General features: G+C 45.9%; 1 protein-coding gene across 3 annotated transcripts in view; it reads right to left on the reverse strand.

Moving 5' to 3' along the window:
* The window catches only part of PITPNC1 (phosphatidylinositol transfer protein cytoplasmic 1), a 242,912-nt gene that overhangs the window by 44,661 nt on the left and 182,892 nt on the right, over positions 1 to 15,359 (reverse strand). The window lies entirely within an intron of this gene.

Here is a 15,359-nt window from a genome sequence, read left to right on the forward strand (position 1 = left end):
AAAGTGGTCTGTTTTTAGAAGTCCAAGAGGAAAGAAAGAAATCTCTTCCAAAAGTCTCTTCCAAAAATGAGGTCTGCTGATTTTTGGCAGTTAATCTGAACAGGGGGAGTGAAGAGGCTACAAAGGGTCTGGCTAGAGAGGAGACAACAAGCAGTAGTGGAGCCCAAGATTTATGGAAGAGAAATGTGGGTTGTTGCTTTTTTTTCATTAAAATTTTTATATATGTTTAACTTCACAAACAACACATGCTCATTGCAGAAAACACAGATAAACAGAAAGAAAATAAAGATTGTCCACAATCTCATTACGCAGGACTAAACACACGTATTACTCTTGATCATTTAAGAGCATGATTTCCTTGGGACATGCAGGAGTAAGAAGGTAGAGCTTGGGGAGAAACTGAGGTAGCTCCCTGCCCGTCTATTCTAGGTTCCACTGGCCCCAGGATGTCCATTACTTGCAAAGAAATATGTAAGACAGCTACATACATACATATATACACATATAAATTTTGGTGGAAAGATTAAGTTCCTCTAGTTTTTCCCATTGCCATTTTTCTGATATAAAGGGATGATCTTCCCAGCCCTCCTGAAGGGTGGTAAACAGATTACGTTTGCAAAACCACTTCATCCTTGGAAGACGCCTTAGCTGTATCCCCACCTCATTGTTTGGCTAATTCCTGCAGGGGAATCAACCGTGAACACTAATTAAATCTGATTCTTCGGTAGAGAATGAAATATTTTGGAAGAACAGGGTGGTTGATGCCTAAGAACATTGTCTTGACACAAATTCGGTGCCTGTTAATAACATGATCTCCCACAGGACAGCACACGTAGGGCCCTTTACAATGCCATGCTCTCCCTGGTTTGATTCTCGAAACTACTAGTCCTTTCCAAATACTTTCTGAATAATATTTGTGCTGGTATTTATGCTCCAAGTCTGATGTTTGCTCTGTTGCCTATTTTCTTCTCAAATGGTCAGAGACTGGACTCTTCAGACTTGTCCAAGGAGACTGACTACAGTCTGCCCTGAGGTCGCCACTGTGTTTTCCTTAAAAAGAGAGAAGGATGGGTTTTCGGATCAGCTCTGGCTCCTTCCACTGCCACTTGAAGTCAAGCACTTGGGGACACTCCTAGAGTGTTTAGGAAGGACAGGTGGATGGCTCTGAAATGAGACAGAGAGACTATGGGGAAACGAGTTCAAGTTTGAGTGGACAAATAAATTGTAAAATGAAATACTGAGTCTCAGGTTGTTTACGAGAGTCTCTCTCTCTCCCCCTTGGTCTCCTCCACCTCTCGCCCTTTCTCTTTTCCCCTCCCCCTGCCCCCTCTACTCAAGTCTCTTTTAAGTGTGTGCCAAGAGAAGAAAGACACGTGCCTCATTAAGAAAACAAAACAAAATGGAACACCTCAGAGGGAAATGAGCTTCGAGAGAGTAAATTACAAAAGAAGTTAGAGAAATTTGACATTTACTGGTGGTAAAATTTATGGGACTGAAAGAAGGGGAAATAAACAGGGGTTGAGGGAGTTACTGACAGATTGTGTGGCTTTTCCTAATTTAATTCAAACATTTTTGATCACCTATTATACCGGTTATCATATTATTGCCTCTCAGCTGCAAAGTAACCTGTTAGTCTCTGCTCGGAGCTAATGGACGGGACCCTGGAAGCACTGCTTTACAGCAAGCAGGACATGAAGCCATTTACCGGTGGGACCCCGCAGGAAGAAGGGGGTTTCTCTTCCTGGTTTTGGACCTTCTCCTGCTGCAGAGTCCGTCAGTGGGGACACTGCGTGGTGCTCTGTCTCAGCTGCATGCCCAGAGCGCACGGTGGCCTGGTGACCTCGCAGCTCTGGCCTTCATCATGGCCTTCCACATGTACCACCATGGGCTCGAGGGTTCGCAGTGGCCGTGGCACTGTGACTCTACACACCTGCCCAACAGTCTCATCTCACCAGCGCCCAGCGGGCTGTTTGGCACCGCCCAGCAACTGTGGACCAGCTCTGGTCCAGGAAACCCAGCCAACTTCTCCACCAACCAGTGGGCTATGACCACAACTTATCCAGTGAAGTCTCAGCCCCAGCCACGGACGGGGGCCCCTTCCAAGTTTGTTCTTCCTTGTGTCTTCTCCCTCAGCCTTAGGTACCCTTTGGAGTTCTCTTTACATCTATACAGTTACTCCTATCAAAGTTGAATAATTCCTTACATTGCACTCCCCCCTCTTCAAATTATTGTGTGCTTTATGCCTCCTGATCAGGCCCTGATGCAGAATGAAGTATTTGCTACCAAGAAAGAACAGACTATAGAAGCCAGGGACAGGAGGCCTTTCTGTTGAGTCAACAAGTACATCGTCATCGGAACACTGAGCGAAAATAAAGCTGAGAAAATTCTCATTTTTCAGATGAGAAAACCAAGGCTCAAAGACGTAAAGAGCTTTGCCTGAGGTCACACGACAGTCAGTAGAGAAGTTCAGATGCAGGGCAAGTCTCCAGTTTCACAACTAGGCTCCTCTTGTGACAAAAAGCTGCCTCTTGGCAGCCAACCGGCAAGCTAAATATCAGTCAGAAGTGCTTCCTGCTTCTTTCCAGAAAGATGAAATTGGAATCTGGTTCTCTTCCTGCTACTAATAAAATGTAAGATCTGAGTCACTGAGTTGGGGAACGTCCCCCAAATTGGGAACTTTTCTGCCTTGTTGAATAGCCGAAATAGTAGTAGAAATAGTAGGAGTAGAATGTACGTAGGTCCCCTTCAGTTCAGATTCTGGTCTCCTTCGTTAACATGACACCTCCTTTGCACTGAAGATGAACTACCAAGCACCTCCGCCTCAACCGTCTCAGGGCGGGGCTCCCAGCACTTGAACAAAGCCACAAAAAAATCACTTTGAGGCTTGAGACTGAAAAATCTCTTCAGGCTTTAGATTATAAAGAGTTCTAATTTTCAATAAATAATTAATCTCTCAATGGTTAGAGATTTTGGGGAGATGCTCATAGGTGCTCATTAACTGCCTACTGAATTAATGGATGGTATTAGCTTTTACTTTCCAAAGAGGAAACTATGGCAGGAATATGGCTTACTAATTGATCTTAGTTTCCTTTTATGAGTGGGGGTTCTATTTACTTACTAACTTTCCGTCATTCTCAAAAGAGGGCTCAACAGAGAGTGGAAACTTCACAGTATTGGCTGACAGGGCCTATATTGGGAATCAGGTGAGCTGAATTTGAATTGGGTTATCTCCCCTGTGTAACCTTGGGCAAGAACCCTGCACCTCCTTGGGGTCTCCATATTGTCACCTGAAAATCAAAGGCTTCGTCTAGACGGATGGGTACCAGGAAGTTGTGAAACATCCTACAATTGTACCCAAAATTTGGGGACGTGTATTTTTCTGGAGCAAGGGTTCAAGCACTTTCATATGACTATCCAAGAGATCTGTGGCCCCAATGAGGCTGTGATTGAGAGACCCAGATGACCACTACAACTCTTTCCAGTTAAAAATGTCTGTGATGGGGGCGCCTGGGTGGCTCAGTCGTTAAGCGTCTGCCTTCGGCTCAGGTCATGATTCCAGGTCCTGGGATCGAGCCCCGCATCGGGCTCCCTGCTCGGCGGGAAGCCTGCTTCTCCCTCTCCCACTCCCCCTGCTTGTATTCCCTCTCTCGCTGTGTCTCTGTCTGTCAAATAAATAAATAAAATCTTTAAAAAAAAAAAAAAGAAAAAAATGTCTGTGATGTTGAGTGACCTTTGGGTCATGTTAGTCGCCTGTGTCTTGCTCTTTGGCTCGTTCCTTCTTGGCCCCTTCCCTCCACAGCCAGCTGATGTGCGTGGTGCACAGTGGGCTGCAGCAGAGAAACGGAACAGGGGCGGTGGTCATGATGTAGCATAATCAGAGGCCACACCCGGGGTAAAACAGTCTAATTTTCATGCTCAGTATAAGGGCATGATCCAGAATTAAGCCAACACCGTTGTAGTCAGAGGCTTAGGCCCCAGAGGAAAATTGCAAGAGTTCATTCATTTGGGCTTCCCCAGTAGCAATGGCAGGAGCTGCCAGAATTCTGGTCAAACCACTGGCTCTTTGAGCTGGAATACGAGATCTGCTGAGGTAGCTTTATGACGAGGTGCATCTTGTTGATACGTCAAGCCAAAGCCCCACCAGGACTGCATCTGACACAGGTGCTGTGCACCTTGATGGTCTTGGGAACTTCTTGGGCAGAAGCTGTTCCCTTCTCAGATGGGAGTTGGGTTTGGGAGTTAATCTTGGTACTTTCCCTAGATCCCCTATAATAATGTTCCCATCTTTGGGACATGCCCACCCTCGGATCATCTGCAGTGATTTCAGTGCCAATCTGGTTGACGCTCCTGACCTCCCCCCACCCCCAACAGGCCATGAGCCCTCAATAAACAAACTCCTTTTGATATGAACTGAGCAATACTACAATGAGAAGGCAATCTCCTGAGTAAATATTACCTTACAGATTCAAAATAAAAAGAGAGTAATCTTCCCATTTTTGTAAAGCATTATGAACATTAAGTATGAAGCACCTTGAAAATCTTAATATACTTTGACCTAGCAAGCTTAAGCTTTGAGAATTTATCTTAAGAATCTTAAATAAAGGAAAAGCTTTATGCACAAAGATTTTCATCCTGACGTTATAATGGCAAGAAAAAAAATAGAGAGAGAAAGGAAACAAACAGTTTAAATATCCCAGTATGGGAGAATAGCTATGTAAAGTATGATGAATCCATTTGATGAACTATTATGTAGTAGCCATTAACAACTCCATTCTTAAAAATGATTCTCCCAGGAGAGTATACATGGAGGTGGGTGGGATGGAGGAAGGGAGATACCCCATATATTTTTTAAGATTTTATTTTTAAGTAATCTCTACACCCAACATGGGGCTCAAACTTAGAACCCCAAGATCAAGAATCACACATGCTCTACCAACTGAGCCAGCCAGGTGCCCTGAGATACCCCATATTTAACATGAGTCATGTGGTCATAACTCAGAAGGGAAAGGTACATTGATAAATATGGAATGTGTTTTAACAATGTACTAGATTTCTTCCTTGAACAGGGATGTCTTTCTCAACTATGAAATCTCTCTTGTTACAGTCCAGCGAGGGACAGCACTGGGTACAGTGGCTTTTTAGAAATCCACAATTCTGGGAATCATGGATTCTGCATCCCTTTTCTCTATCATGGTTACTTTTGTGGTTTAAGATTCAAGCTTATTTATTTATTTGTTTGTTTATTTTTTAAAGTAGGCTCCATGCCCAAAGTGGGGCTTTAACTCATGATCCTGAGATCAAGAGTTTCAGGCTCTACTGACTGAGCCAGCCAGGCACCCCTAAGATTCAAGTTTAGATTAGAACTATCTGCACTTTCAGCACAATTTTTCTGTAAACCTAAAACTGCTCTAAAAAATAAAGTCCATTTTTTTTTTAATTGAAGGGTTAAAAAAGATCCAAGCATAGTAGCTATGTTTATTTATCTTCCCGCCATCTGCCTAAGCTACCAAGGATACAAGGTAGGGGTGGGTGATTAGTAGGGATTGAGAAAAATCTACCAGTCATCCTGCTTTATGCTTCAGATATGATTAAAGGGCAAAGAATCCCAGCTAAGCCACTGTTCTCCTCTAACTTCATTTTGCTGCACTTGGGAGGAGGTCTCAGGGGAAGCAACTGACCAAGGCATACCAACAAAGAACAGGTTCGACAAGAAGGAACCTTGGAAGCACACCGACTGTTTTAACAATGTTTTCATTTTAATGCTCTACATTTGCAAAGTGGCCATTGGTTTGGTGGAGGGCAGGTGATGACAGTTGCTGGGTTAACACATTAGGTATATAGGGCTGATAGATTATTATCTATCAGCAGCATACCTGGTGGGCGGAGACCAAAATGCACTAATGGCTGGGATGAAAAAAATAGTCCAAGTTATTGACAAGGCAAACCATCATTTCGTTACCCCATCTATACCGGTTTTCTCACCAAGAACATTTTCACACCTACCCAGTTCAATGGTGACTATTTCATAAATATGTTCCAACCCAAGAGCATGCAACTTGTCTTCCAATTGCCATTAAGACAGAGATTTAAAATAAAAAAAAAAGGATGGTCTTCTTTGGTCTTTTCATAAACATTTCTCCGCCTCCCACTCCCCCACTTCGAATACAGAGTTGGGTAACTTATTTGTTCTGTAGGCGCAGTTACTTAAAGACAGCTGTCTGAAAGGAAGAAGAAACTAGACATGCAGCAATAAAAAAATCAGCAAACATTTATGAACTGCCTACTACGTGTTCAATGCTCTGACTTCAAACTTCATTCCCAGTTTGAGTACAAGGGGGCTTACGATTATGGACAGAAGACTAGATTGAATGCACAACTGAATCAACAACACCATACAAAATGTAATCTATATGTACTAAAAGGAATGCTTCAGACAAGAGCATTCCAGCCCAAACTCAGCAAGGAGGAAACTCAGCAATGGCCCATGGTAGTCTGGGCCCAGGATCATTATTTAACCAGCAGGGGTGATTCAAAATATTGGCCATTTGGTGTTGTGTGGAAAGGAGCCCTACCATGTGCCTGCACAGTGTGGTCCTGAGACCCCAGAGCCTGGGGTATAACTTATGGCTGCTGGGTTTTCTGTCTGGGGGGCCCCACAGAACTGTCTGCCTGTGCTGGGGGTGCAGGGGTAAGGGATGGTACCAGACCCACTCCTGACTTGACCTTGGTTTTGGAGCCGAATTAGAGCCCCATCTGGTAATACGACGGGAGGTGAACTGCTTTGACTTAATCCTCTTTAAATGCTCCACTGGCCATTGGATTTAGGGGGTATTAAGGCTGAGTAAAGGAAACTCATCTGTCAGGGTTAGGCCAGTTTGTCTTAGCTGCTGGGTAAACTTCAGCGCTTCCCCAGAGAATGCTCCCTGGTGGACAATATCATTAGGCTTTCACTGCAGAATGGAAAACTGTTTTCCCAAAGCCAGTGGGTGTAGCAAAGCAAGCTGAAGGCAAAGGTTTCCACCCACGAGCGTCTGAGAAAATTCTGTCTTCAATGAGGGGGTAATGACACCTGCATAGAGCCACTGGAGGGGTGGAGAGGGGTGAAGGATGGGGCAGGGGCGCTCCAAGAACACCTCTGTGAATTTCAGTGGAACGTTCTTTTTTTTTTTTTTTTTAAGATTTTATTTTTATTATTTATTTGACAGAGAGACACAGCGAGAGAGGGAACACAAGCAGGGGGAGTGGGAGAGGGAGAAGCAGGCTTCCCGCCAAGCAGGGAGCCCGATGTGGGACTCGATCCCAGTACCCTGGGATCATGACCTGAGCCGAAGGCAGTCACTTAACCGACTGAGCCACCCAGGCGTCCTTCAGTGGAACGTTCTTGATGTGCTGTTTTGTTTTCCTGATACGGCCCCCTCTCCTTTGATTGCCAACTCCCTTACCTTCCAGTGTATTGGGTTTGAGTTTTAAGGGGCTCTAGATAGACAATGGGAGGAAGGGACTCCAAGGGAGTCTTCTCCTTAGAAAGCTGCTTTGGACCTATGTTAAATTTCCAGGTGTTCTAGTTACCCATCCTTACAGAGTGCATGAGGGTGGGGCAAAGCTCTCATGGATGTGGGCTGGCACCATGAGGACACCGCCGTGAAGAGAAAGGCTTCAGGGAGTGAGGGGTGAGAAAGGAAACTGGGGAGACTATCATCATGACCCAGCAAGCCTACAGTGTCTTAGATGGGGAGCAGGGGGGACCTGGGTTAGGGGAGGGTAGGATGGGGACAAGTACAGCTCTGGGTGGCGGGAGACAGCCTAGATCAGAGACGAAGATGTGGTAGAGTAAGATGGCTTCCCTTGGCACCATCCGTGGGTTTTCTGCACATTATCTACAGGTCTCTGGACAGGAACCAAGGGAAGCTGGCACGCACTTGAGGAAGGCCACGGCTCCCAAGATGGATGTAGAGCCTCTAACACTGTGAAGACCACTCCCACCTTGGCAGAGGGATAAGCCTGCCAGTGGGGGTCCTTGGGAGGCCAGGAAGCATGAGTATAAAAGAACGCCCCATGGTGAGCCATCTTGAGGGAGCAGATTCCAAAAAAGTGGGGCATTCATGGTGTCAGCAACAAAAGCTTGCCTGTTTCTTACACGAGTCACTGAATAATGTTTCTCTACATTAGTTCAAATTAATTAAACTCCTAAACAGAACTCTGCCAAAAAGGCTTCCAAGATAGGTGCTTTGGGAAAGTTCAATGTAATGGTCATCCCCAGTGTGAGCACATAGAAACAACTGGTAGGACTCCCAAATCGCTCAATCTGGCCCCTTCATGGTTGAGCTACCACAGAGGGCACACCACACCCTCCAGGGTTTTTCTTTTCTTAAAAAAAAAAAAAAAGTTTCTCAGGAAGTAGATGTTTTTAATTAGAAGAATCAAGTACAAAGAAGAAATTAGCAACCACCCATAAAGGTTATACAGATCTTAATCCTCTCATCCTTCTAGTACAGGACAGACAACAATTTTTAAAAACGACCTTTAGACAAAATCTAGTGCCATTTCGTCATTCACAAAAAAATAAAGGACGACTCCATACCTTAGTAAGATATGTTGATCCTTGTTTTTTATTTTAGACTCCCTGCCCCTGAAACAACCTTTGTAAAAAAGGTTTTTGGGGGTGTACAGGTCTATAAATTTTAACACAGGGATCTGGAACCACCACTACAATTGAAGTACAGAACAGTTTCATCAGCACAAAAAACTAATTTATAGTCACACCCTCTGCATGCCCTACCCCCTGGCAACCACTGATTTGTTCTCCATCCCTACAGTTTTCTTTTTGTTTTTTTTTTTAAAGACTTTATTTATTTGAGAGAGAGAGAATGAGAGAGAGAACATGAGAGGGGGGAGGGTCAGAGGGAGAAGCAGACTCCCTGATGAGCAGGGAGACCAATGCAGGACTGGATCCTGGGACTCCAGGATAAAGACCTGAGCCGAAGGCAGTCGCTTAACCAACTGAGCCACCCAGGCGCCCTCTTTTCTTTTTAAAAAAGATTTCATTTGTTTATTTGAGAGAGAGAGAGAGAGAGAGAGAGAGAGCATGGGGGAGGGGCAGAGAGAGAGGGACAAGCAAGCAGACTCCTTGCTGAGCACGGAGCCCGATACGGGGCTCAATCTCAGGACCCTGAGATCAAGACCTGAGCCAAAATCAAGAGTTGCACGCTTAACTGACTGAGCCACCCAGGCGCCCCTAAGTTTTTCTCTTTTTAAGAATGTCATACAGGGGTGCACCTGGGTGGCTCAGTTGGTTAAATGTCTGCCTTCGGCCCTGGTCAGGATCCCAGGGTCCTGGGATTGAGCCCTGCGTTGGGCTCCCTGCTCAGCAGGGACCCTGCTTCTCCCTCTCCCTTTGCCCCTCCCACCTGCTCATGCTCTATGTTCTCTCTTTCTTAAATAAATAAATAAAATCTTTAGAATAAGAATTTCATACAGGGACGCCTGGGTGGCTCAGTCGGTTAAGCGCCTGACTTGATTTCAGCTCTGGGCATGATCTCAGGGTCATGAGTTCAAGCCCTGCATTGGGCTCCACACTGGGCATGGAGCCTACTTTAAAAAAAAAAAAAAAGTCATACAAATGGAATCATACAGATTTTAGCCCATTGAGACTGGTTCCTGTCATGCATAGAATGCCTTTGAGATTCATCCTGTTGTTGTGTAAATCAAAGTTCACTCCTTTTTCTTGCTAAGTACTATTCTATTGTGTGGATGCACCACAATCTGTTCATCCATGCCCCCATTTCTAGCCTAGGGCCACGATGAACCGAGCTGCTAAAAGCACTTGTGGCCAGGCTTTTGTGTGAAGACAAGTTTTCATTTCCCTAGGGTATACACCCAGAAGTGGGATTGCAGGGTGGTAGGGTGTATATTGATTCTTCTTTATAAGCAGATGCCGTAATGGATTGAATAATGTCTCCCCCAAATTCACACCCACCAGGAACCCCAGAATGTGACCTTATTTGGAAATAGGGTCTGTGCAAATCTGATTAGTTAAGGATTGCTATGGACTGATATTTGTAATGCCCCAAAATTCCTATGTTGAAACCCAATGCCCAATGGGATGTTGTTAGGAGGTGGTGGGCTTTGGGGAGATTAGGTGATGAGGGTGGAGCCCTTATGAATGGGATTAGCACTCTGCAGAAAAGACCCCACAAAACTCCCTAGACTTTTCTACCACATGAGGACACAGGAAGAAGTTGGTAGCCTGCAACTCAGAACCCAACAATGCTGGCACCCTGATCTTGGACCTCCTGCCTCCAGACTGTGAAATAAATTTCTGTTGTTTATAAACCTCCTAGTCTGTGGAACGAAAATCATCCTGGATTTAGGATGGCCCCTAAATCTCATGACTAGTGAATGTCCTCTTGAGAAGAGGACACAGAGAGACACACAAGTAGATCATATAAAGTCAGAGATTGGAGTGATGCTGTCACAAGTCAAGGGATGCCTGGAGCCACTAGAAACTGGAAGAAGCAAGGAAAGATTCTTTCCCAGAACCTTTGTAAGGAGCACAGCCCTGGCCAACACCTTGATTTTGGACTTCTGGCCTCCATAACTGTGAGGGATTACATTTCTGCTGTTTTAAGCCACCCAGTTTGTGGTAATTGGTTATGGCCACCCTAGGACACTAATACAACTCTCCACTTTTTTGGCGGGGGAGACCCCTTTCCTTTCTCAAAGTCAAGATGAAACTCCCTGGAGTTGACAAAATTGGCTTTCCAAGAGGCCGCACTGTTCTGAACTTCCATGAATGAAGGCAATCAGGCCTTCTTTGTCCTGTTATTAAATGTGTGCAGTCAGAAGAAAGAGGTTAGAAGATGAAAAGCCAACTTGAGCACATGAAGTGTGGACTTCAGGCTGGTGATGAAGATTCTCCCCTAGACCCAACTTTCACCTGTGAGTTCTCTTTTTGACTAGGCCTCCCCCTTGGGTTCCATCCTTGGCTGGCTTAGTCCATTTCCTAGCAAGAATCCTGTTGAGGTACATTTAGGGAGAACTCTCCTACTCTTGTTATCACCCTGACTTGCCTTCAGCAAGAATCCTGTCAAATCGGGGTGTCTGGGTCGGGCTCAGTCGGTTAAGCAACCAGCTCTTGATTTCAGCTCAGGTCATGATCTCAGGGTCATGGGATGGAGCCCAAGTCAGGTTCCACGCTCACTGGGGAGTCTGCTTGAGATTCTCTCTTTCCCTCTCCCTTTGCCCCTCCCCCTGCTTGCACTCTCTCTAAAAAATAAATTAAAAAAAAAAAAAAATCCAGTCAAGTCAGCCAGAATCCCCTTCCATCCATTGACCCCCATCCTGCACCTTGGCTGTTGATCTCTGCTAGTCCTTCTTGTGCTCAGAGTTGAGCCCATCTCTCTTCCCGACGACAAACACCCGTTGTATTAGTCCCCCTGAATGAGGCCGGCCTTATCATCTTTAACAAGTGCCATGAGTAATTTTTTCTTCGACATTGGCCAATGGAGGAGATTTGTCCTTTTCCTTTCTCTGCCTACCTCAAAGGTTGCAGACAATTCAACAGGGACAGAAACCCGATGACAACCATACAGAAGAGACAAAGGCATTGCTCTTCCGTGAAGTTCAAAATAAAAAGCAGCTGGAAACCGCACCTGGGGAGTGAGGGCAACTGAGGAAAGGGTGCCTGGGCACGGGGCAGGGTGGAGATCTAAGGGGGAAAGAGCCTAACAAAGTGGAAGTGATATCACAGTGTGAGCCCTCTGAGGGAAAGGACACTTCTTTCTATTCCAGGATGTGTCTAGAAAGAGTTCTGGCACACGGGTGGAGGGTTGAGAACCATTTCGAGCCGTGACCTGAAGTCCAACGCACGGAGCAGGTGAACCCTGACTCATTTGGGTGAGACGAAAAGGTAGGGAAGAAGGTTCAAGAGACAGTAATCAAAGTGACACAGTGACCGATGAGATAAAAGATGCTGATTGGAAAAACAGTGCTCTAATAAGGTGCTCCGGGCCATGGCAACTAATTAAGAAAAGGACAGGAAAGTACATTCAAGCAACGCAGAAAGGGTCACAAATGCTCCGACACAATTCATTTGCTAAAAAGGCTTCAGTAGCACAAAAACCGCTTCTAAGTTACGGTTCCCAGGGCAGCGGGAACAAGGCTCTTTTCATAAACTTGGGCTAATTTCGGCACAGAGCGGCCTCAATCCGAATTCTTCCTCTGGGCCACGGCCCCCTTTGGACACCCAGGCTGCCACGAGATCAGGCCCACGCCGTGCACACGGGCACGTGGGGACACGGGCCCCCGAGGCGCTGGATGGTTTCCCCGCAGGATGATCAATAATGCTTCCTAAAATAAGTCTCAGAAGCGGAGCTTAAAATAGTTGCAATTTCTCCCAGTTCCTTCTTATTTCAATTCACAGGGTGGTCTCCGGGAACGAGAGCCCATGGTTTTCTCTGAAGCTGACGAACTGACATTTGGCCTGGAAGCCGTCCAGGGCTCGCTGTGGAGCCTGGGCCTTTGGGGTTTGCCACATCAAGGTGACTCTGATCCCCACCCCCCATCCTTCCCTAAACCTTTTTTGAGCCTCAGCAATGAATGCTCTGCACAAAGCGGCAGAGTTCCTGACAGAGAAAAATGACTAGTCCCTGCTTCTCCCTGAGAAGCTACTAGCTCGGCCTTCAGGGAGGGGACTCAGCGGCGGAGACAGATGGCGCGCTGAAGCCCGCGTGGTGGGGCAGCCACACCGGGGAGGCAGGAGGCCGTGAGGAGAGCTGCAAGAAGGCTGTCAGCAGCTTCACTCCAGAGGCCGCGGAGTTTCCGCCTCTTGCTTGCCACACAAGCGTCCTGAGGTACTTCGGGGCCTTGTGTCTCCTTCCAGCTCATTCCTGGCGTGCCTCTCTGGGTGAAACAATGTCATGGGCACCAGCCCAAAACCACTTCAGAAATCATGATAGATTGCATCTACTGTCAGAAAAAAACAAAATAAAGGAACAAATTGTTACATTGGCCTGGTAGGTTGTGTTTTGTTTGGTTTTTCCCTTCTGTGGGATTGGTGCTAAATACCTCTCAAGGCAAAGTCGGGGAACTCTGCAAGGCCTCCTGGCTGAGCTCTGCAGACCCGCCCCCCGCAGCCAACCGGAAGGCTCCAGAAGGATCGCTCCAGGCATGGGTAAGACAGAGGTGGTCCGGCAGATGCGAGCGGGTTCGCTTCCCAAGCTCTTCCCGAGGTGGTGCGTGATGAGGCCTGAAGCTCCCAAAGGGACCTGTCGCTTCTGCGTGCCCCCAGCGGGCAGGGAGCACTTGTCCCCTGCTCTGGCCTTCCGGCTCTGACAGGGCAGCTTGGGGGTCAACTTTGGACCGCCCGTCATGTCAATCCTGTATTAGCAACCTTTTCTTTTCTCTTTTTTCCTTACCATGATACTTCTTTATTATGGGAAATTTATAGTTAAGAAAATTATAGAGAGAGAAAATACAGCGCGGCAGTGACGAGCCCCGACGCGAGTGTCAGCAGACGTGGGTTTGCGACGGGGCTCCGCTGCTTGGCTGGGTGACCTTGTGCATGATACTGAGGACGGTTGGACCTCGTTTTTCTGATCTGTAAAGTAAGAGCAGTATCAGTTCTTCCCTCTTTGGGTAGCAGTGAGGGATCAGCGACAGAAAGCAGGCAAAGCCCGCTTGATTTTGACCTGGGCTTGGGAAGCACCCGGTTGGTGTCAGACGTCAGTGGAAGGGGGAAAAGCCACAAGGCCGGCACTCACTTTCAAAGTCTGAATCGCATTTCATTGTATTCCTGTAACATAAATGCACCCGTCTTCCCACGGTCAGCTGTTTAAGATCATTCCTTCCCACCCTCCTTTTTGTCCCCTTTTCCACATTGTTTATAATACTATAGTGAACACCTGTAATAAAATGTTAGTCTTTGCGGTTTTTTCCGACAATTTTTAAGATTTTATTTTTTAGTAATCTCTACACCCAACGTGGGGCTCGAGCCCACAACCCTGAGATCAAGAGTCACGTGCTCTATGGAGCCAGCCAGGTGCCCCAAAATGTTAATCTTTGATGGCCAATGACCTAACAAATCTCCTATATATCCCAGACACTTTTCCCGAATTCCAGACCTTTGGATACCAACTGACTATTGGACACCAATCTCTGGCCTTACTGAAAATTAACATATGAAAAACTACATTCATCATCCCCGGCCCTGCCTTCTAGGTTCTAGGGTTTGAGCCTGCTCTTCCTCTAGTCGTCCTTCAATCATCCAGAGTAGAAACTTGGGTGTCATTCTAAGCTCTTATTTCTTTCTCATTCTTGCATCTGCTCAGGCACTAAGTTTTATTAATTCCACTGCTTCTATATTTCACCAATCCATCTGCTTGACAGACCGTCTATTCTCTATTCACCTGGATGAATGCAGGACTTCTAACTTCTTTCTTTTCCTTTTCTTTCTTTTCTTTAAAATAAGCTCTATGCTCAATATGGGGCTCAAACTCACAACCCCGAGATCAAGTCGAATGCTCTACCAACTGAGCCAGCCAAGCACCCTGAACTTCCTTTTGAGATTCTGGTTTCCAAAATCCATTCATCTATTTGTCCATCCATCCATCCATGCATCCATCCATCTATCATTCCATCTATCTGAAAGGGGGCAGAATATGCCAACCCAAAATATGCCACTTTGGCCTATTGATTATTTTGAATTAAAGTTACTTGAGAGACAGCTGGTTCAAGGACACTGTGACCCTTCTTTAACTCCTAAAAGGAGATAAATTTCCCATGTGAAGGGTACCTTCCTTTTCTGAGGAGGGTAGATGGTATCCTTACCACTAGAAGCTGTATAAACAAACCTTGTTACTTCTTCACTAATTTACTGCTCCAAGCCCAAACCCCTTTATCTTGTCAATTCTTCACAGATTTAGGTCTCTTTGTCTACAAGGTATAAGGCTTCCTGGGCTGATCACTTCTTTGAGTCCCATATTTTTGTAGGGTTCCTATACATACAAAATTAACTTCTCTCTCTTAATCTGTGTTCTGTCAATTAATTATTCGGTCAAAGAACTTAGAACTCACAAGAAAGGAAAAATTTTCTGCCCCTACATATCTATCCATTCATCCACATGCTCACCATGTTTTCTTCCCAATATGCTAGAATGGTTTCATCATCACAGTTCAGGGGTCAAAACATCTGGAATTGATCTGACAAACTCCTCGAGGCCTCCATTCCGCCATCTGGAAATGAGCACTGTGTCCTGCCCCCTCACTGAGCCATCAGAACGAGGTGAGAGAATGGATGTGAAGGTGTTTCTCAAGCTCCAAATGCTGCACAAATATATTGAATTAGTATACCTGTGTCCACC

This window comes from Phoca vitulina, unplaced genomic scaffold (assembly GCF_004348235.1).
Source record: "Phoca vitulina isolate PV1807 unplaced genomic scaffold, GSC_HSeal_1.0 scaffold41, whole genome shotgun sequence".
Classification (NCBI taxonomy): Eukaryota; Metazoa; Chordata; class Mammalia; order Carnivora; family Phocidae; genus Phoca; species Phoca vitulina.